This window comes from Amblyomma americanum, chromosome 1 (assembly GCF_052857255.1).
Source record: "Amblyomma americanum isolate KBUSLIRL-KWMA chromosome 1, ASM5285725v1, whole genome shotgun sequence".
Taxonomy (NCBI): Eukaryota; Metazoa; Arthropoda; class Arachnida; order Ixodida; family Ixodidae; genus Amblyomma; species Amblyomma americanum.
Genome location: NC_135497.1, coordinates 358438641 through 358445323, shown reverse-complemented (window position 1 = coordinate 358445323; position 6683 = coordinate 358438641).

The window sequence follows — 6683 nt, the reverse complement described above, 5'->3', positions numbered from 1 at the left end:
CAGTCATGAGGCATAAAACCAGTTAATAATGACTGAGAAAATAGGGTGGTTATGATTGTACTAATGGAGTGTGATGTGCTTTTGAGTATCTTGTTATTGAAACCGTGCCCATCCGAACTGGTATAAATCTTGAGGTTATTTAGTAAGGATAAAATACCAGTTTGACTAATATAATTACTACCGACATTGATATGTCCAAAAGATTATTTATGCGAGGAACTGAGGAGATGTCTTCATTCGTCAATATTGAAGAGAAAGCGTCATTAAAGAGCCGAGCACACTGGGTTTCTGAAACTGGAACCCCATCGCTGCCTGTAAGAATTATGTCGAGTTTATTATTTGGGTTTATCACTTTCCAGAATCAGAGAGGATTATTTGCTGGCACAAATGATAAGTCCTTGTTGAAAAACTGGCGTCTAGTAAATTTAAGGGACGTTTGGGGGTGCTTATCACACTCTTTATATTTGACCCACGCGCTAGGAAGACCGTTAGTAATGACATGCCTGTAAAAACGCGTTTTTTTATTATTCAGCCGGCGAAACTGCTGCTTGAATCATGCGCACAGTTGGTCTCTTTAATTTTAATTACTGGACTAAAATTATTGACAAGGTAAGTGATGGTATTCTGAAAAAGAATCTAATTATCATCAATCGAACGCGATGAATAATCTTTCAGAAATTCCAGAGAAAACAGGCGCAGTAGAATTAATACTGTGATAGTCATCTTTGTTGTAGCATGTGATTTGTTTGGTCCTCATATTTTTTCATTAAGAGAGCGAGAAAGATTGTTATAATTGTATAATCCGAAAGGTCGCCAAGATGATTCAGGTCAGAACAAATGTAAGGATTAGTTCTCAACACTAGGTCCAAAATGTCACCTGAACAGGGCGCGGACCGCGCAGGCAGGTTAACGAGCTGCGCTAAGGCAAAATTAAGGCAGGAGTGAAGCAAGACATGAGCCTCCGCATCACTGCCAATGAAAGTCCAGGAGGACCAATCAATTAAAAGTTAAAATCACCAAAAATGATCAGCATACTGTTAGGATCACGCATACAGACCTCACCCAGAATACGAGAAAACTCGTCCTAAAAATCAGTCACTAGATCAGGGGAACGATAAAAAACATCAATAATTATGTTAGTACCACCACACCTTACTGAAACCAAGACACACTCGAGAAACGAAGTAACTGCGACTGGCATAATCACGAATTCTTTTTTGATCGCGAGCAGGCGCCGTCTCCTCTCTGATAGTGCCTATCGGACCGAAGAAAGTTAAACAACGATCTATGAATTAAAATGCAATCGTCATGAACGGTATCATTGAGCGATGTTTCGGTGAGTGCGACCAGTGATGCTGAGCATGAATCGATGAGCGATAAAAGTGCGATGCTTTGCGGCAAGACGCTTCGGATGATGGTGTAAAAAAAGCAAACTCTGTTGACGCCTGCAGATGAACATTGTGGTAGTACGGGAGCAATGCCAATCCGAGGTGCGCCGTGTGACGCACATGGCACGACTGGCATCAGTGTCCCACTCGTACATCTATTGGTTGGTAAAATGTCGGTTGAAACAAGACGCACGCGGTCACCCTTTTTTTTATATAGTTTTCGAGAATTTTCATAGCCTGCTACATTTATCGCGGACGGCCTCGGAGTAGTCCAGTGAAATGCTGAAACCTGCTTTTTAGTTTAAAGCCCCTACTCATCACTGCTTCAACTTCCTTTTTGTTATCAAATTTAGCAATGATTGGACGGCATTCGTCAGTCGAAAAACGGCCCAGTCGATGAGCGCAAGCGATGGAAGGCACATTAACACGAAGTTTTCCCATACAAAACTCTCTAACGAGTCGTTCCGAGGTCGCGCAGTTTTCAGGCTCATCATAATCTGCGATACCAAAGAAAAGTACATTTGTCCTTCAGGAGGTGTTTTCAAGGTCATCAGTTTTATCTTGCATTTTGCGAATTCCTTAGTCAACATTCATGGCAGCTGGGACAGATGTCCACGAATCAACCTTTGACTCGAGCTCTTGGACACGCTTGCTTAACTGTTCCAGGTCGGATTTAAGCGTAATGTGGATACTAAGAACCTTATTAACTGACTCGCGGATGCTTATGTGACCAGACTCTCGACGTGTAACTTCGTCAGTCAGGTAGTCAAGCTTTTCCTCTTGAGGTTTGGTCATGGGTTCGGGGTTAGCTTTGATATCACTGCTAAGTAGCGAAAGGCGCCGGAGGAACGCCAGTACGACTCGGAAGCGCTTGAAGGAATGCGTGGATCAAGACATCGCCACACGGCAAACATTATCGTCACGATAACAATGAGCACCGCTATAGCTAACCTGGATAAACATGACGGTTGAGCGTTGTTCAACGAAGACGGTGCCGTGCCCCCTTTCACCCAGTCTCCATTTACTTACAGTTGGATCAGATTTGTGACAAACACTTCAGTTCTAGGACTCTTCTAATGAAAAGCGCAGTGGGGCTGAGCTACTTGGCTTCGTAGCCAGTTGTAAAGCATTTCATATATGGGTAACCTAAACCAGTCATGTCCCAACAGAAGTCGACTGTCTGACCCGTGTACGTGATCATGATTAGCAGAGTTTGAACAAACTATGCACAAACTTTTTAATGAAGCTGATCACTCCTCGTGCGCAAAGCTCCCGGCACCTATAAAGCTTCCCATTTCAGTTCGTTTCATATTACCGTGAATCCTTGCACCGTTTGATCGTTCTGGCTGAAAACCGCCAGCACGCGTCTTTGTAATTTTGTTTGGTAATGCGAGATGCGGCCAGACTTACCTCCATTGATCGTGGCCATGTGCAAATGCTGCCTCATTTTTCCAGATTGTTGTAGTTGCTTTTGGTTCTTTATCTCGAAGGTTCCTTGCCAGCTTTAAATTGAGCGCGGAAAAGAACTGCAGGCATTCAGTTCGATGACCGCGGAAAAGAACTGCAGGCATTCAGTTCGATGACCGCCGAGCACGCTTGTGGCGATCGCCGCTGCCGAGTCATTCAGTTCTTAGTGGGCGCGAGTTAGCCTCTTAAGAAGACTTTCTTTCGAAGCCTTTGTTTATCTTCTTGACTGCTGGAGTGTCGTCACCACAACGTGACAGTTTGCATCAACCTTTGAACATTGCAGAATAAAAAAGAAAAGTATAAAATTTATTATGTAAATGAGCATTAAATGAATAAAAACAAAATAAGCTCGAAGTCTTGCCCCCACCCCCACCCCTCACTCAAAAAAAAGTTCCGGAGTCCCTGGATGCGTGACACTGTATCGTCCGCCGGCCAAAATATCGACCTTTCCCGAGAGAAAAAAAAAGAACATAGGCTTTCTGAAAGCTGCAAACTTTGCCTGCCATTCTGCTTTTTTTATTTGCACCCACTTTCTCTTAAGCCACAACAACCGTTCGCACTGACGTCAGATTGCGCCATGCGTGCGCAACAATCACTGCTTGCGCAGCTGGCCGCGGTCGTACCGCTTTAGGACTATAAGTTGCTCCACCGGCTCAAACACAAACAGTTAAAAGCATAAACGACTCAGACAGGATTCGTTTACTTCCGCTATAGCACGGGCGAAAGTTCCCGTAGCAGTGAGCCAACCAACCCAAGAAGTCGTACAGACGCGTTTCTACGAATCCGTGGTCTGCTGCCCCTCTGCCTCCGCAACAGCCGGTACGGGTGAGGCATAAGTATGCGCTGGTTTATCACTCACTTAAACTTGATTGCGCACTTTTTATGTTCCGTTCGTCGTCTCCTTCGCATACGACTCCAAGCCACCCGGCAATAGGATTGCCTGGATGCCGGCTCGCCTCTAGCCCATCGAGACACCCTACACGGCAAAGCTTTGTGGCGCCATCTAACCTGAGGCAGCAAAAGCTGTAATATTTGGCTGCCTCGGCGTCCCGTCGGTGGAGGGCGCACTCTCCTCGGAATCTCTAGGAATCTCGGTGACATCGCTGGTGGTCTGCTGGTGCAACGCCTCCTGTAGCAACGCCTGGTCAGATGGTCAAATTTCAAGTTTCACTGGCGTTGGGAAAATTTACCTAAGTGCTCATGTTCAAGCGAGATATTTTCGTTGGACAAGCTTAGTTAGTTGGTGGAAGAAAAAAGGAGAGAAACGAATCACAGTGTACCGATTCGTGCCAAAGCGTAGTTTACGTGGCTGTGCTTTACTTTATTTGAATAACCGCGTACTGATGCAGCATATATTTGTGCTGCAGATTTTATAAACGCAAAGAAAACGAAATCACCAAGCAAACTATAACTAAGGGCTCACAGATTATTGGCTGCAGCAGTAATATAAACGTGATATGACACATGAGGCGCGTGACCAGCATCCTAAATGTAACAGCAGGGAAAGACTGAGGCGTCAAAAGTGCATTGCTCAAACATGGCAGCAAGCTACTGAAAGTGGTGCCATATTCATGGAGTAATATTGAAGCTGACAACTATAGCCTCACGAAGATATATTATCGAATTTTTTCATTACCTATAAACTGAAGATATTTAATATTACAGTGAATTTATCGGATCGTGTGAAGTAGTAGAAATGACCCAAAGTGCAACTGCACTTTGCAAAAGATCCTTAGCGAGGATGAAACGAAAACCGCTAGTAACGAGTTTAAGAGCCAGTTTGGGAGACGTTTGCAATGCGCTGTTAGAATACAGGCGCAGAACAGAAGAGGAGCAAACACTAATTGCGAATTCCATTGTCAGAAAAGCAGCAGAGGCATGAGCGGTGATGAGCAGAGCAGTAGCGCAGCGAGAGTGCGACTACTTGTTCCCCCACTGGAACGCCCCATGCAGTCCGAGAGCAGTGTGAAGGCGAAGGTGTATCATGTGACGTGCCATCCCAGCATCCCTGCCACAGCCGGCAGAAACCACGCAAATTTGTGCAGATAGTTTCTTCCGTGTCTCTGTTTGGTGTCGATCCACTGCCATGGAAAGCGAGGTCGAACAGATTCTGCTTTCGCTAATTAGATGCTTTAACAAATCATTTATGTTCTTTCCGTCCTCGAATATTCTTCACCCGAGTAGACAGGCGCCGTTTTCTGGACGTTTGCCTCGACTGTGGGTCTTTTCTTCAAACATTCGCTGTACAGTCTGGCGCTTCATTTCATTTCATTTTATTTCCTTAAAGGCCCCCAAAAAGGGGTGTTACATAAGGGATGGCAACAATTGAAAGCACAAATTCACAATAACAGGAAAGTTTTTACATTTTCAGCGAAAAGACTTGGGCAAGTGATGATGGCAACGTTGTTTGGAAGGCCGTTCCAGCCGGCGGCTGACGAGGAAAGAAGGAATTAGAAAAAGTGACGGTGCCTGAGCGTGGACGGGCAACTTGTAGGTGATGGCTGGTGCGATGGGATACGCGTGCGGGGGGAAGAATATATAGTGCGATGTGCATAGGGCTGTGGAAGAATTTGTGAAATAAAGACAGGCTGGCAATGCGACGGCGGAGCGATAAGGGTGATAATCCGGATGCTGTTTTTAACGAGGAAACGCTGATGTCATAAGAGTACGATGAATGAATGAAGCGAGCAGCGCGATTTTGAACAGATTCAAGGGCATTGACGAGGTAAGCTTGATGAGGATTCCAAATGGGCTAGAGCTGCTAGAGCTGGTAGATTAGCTGCTCGAGCTGAAGCAACTATCGCTGCTGGCATTGTCCATCTCAACAAGTGAATCCGCGATCTGACGACGCTTCGCCGACGCCATTGCTACCAAAGCGAAGAAAACACAACCAGTATAAAAGGATATGATGCGTTTGCGTCGCATGATTTCATCCGTACTCTGCGTCTCGCGCCGGGGCCGCTCGAACTACTCTAGACTGCTCTCGGCGTCGCCAAACGGCTCCTGTTCTGCCATTGGATCACAATGATCCTATTCCTGCTCGCCAACTGGAACGCAGCAACTTGCAAGATTGAGCACTCGGAGCCTATATAGTTCAAAGTGCTCGTGTTCGCCCGATGAAACCGGTAAAAGACAGAAAGTACCCGTTGAACCCTGCTGTCAAAAAGCGTGAACTGAGCAGTGATCTATTCCGAGCACCACCTAGTCAAATTACAGCACACTTGCTGTGATTTTAGTGTGCGATTAGTTGGTGTGAGAATGCATTTTTATGCATGCGATACTCGCTGAATGTGCCGACGCGCTGCTTGATTAGGAACAAGATGGCCTCCCAACGTCGTACTAAACAAGCTAACAATTTAGTTTTATTGCTAACCGGTTATCCTGTGAAGCACTGCCTCGAGTTCTCGAGAAAAAATGACAATGATCGCGCAAAAACATCTGAAACGGCGTTCGATTCCGTTAGTAAAACTCAGTAAGGTTAATGTAAAGCGCAGATAAGGAATATAACTGCTGACGGGCGTCTTTGATCTAGAAAAAAAAAGCCACTGGTTCTGGTGAACCCGTGGCCACTGGTGAACAAGTAACCAAAAGAGTTTAAACTGCATGAAAACTTTTAAGGTCGCACGACATATTCTAGAGAAATATTATAAATGGGATATTTGGATTAATTTCTATTTCATTCAAAAACTGTGGTCTCAGCTGTTACAAATAACGGACTGCCATCGATTACAATGGCGAACTATGCTCATTTGGCAACACGTACAGTGTTCAAAAGCACTGAATCTGTAATATGCGCATTTGGTAGTGCTTCGAACGGCACCTCCCGTG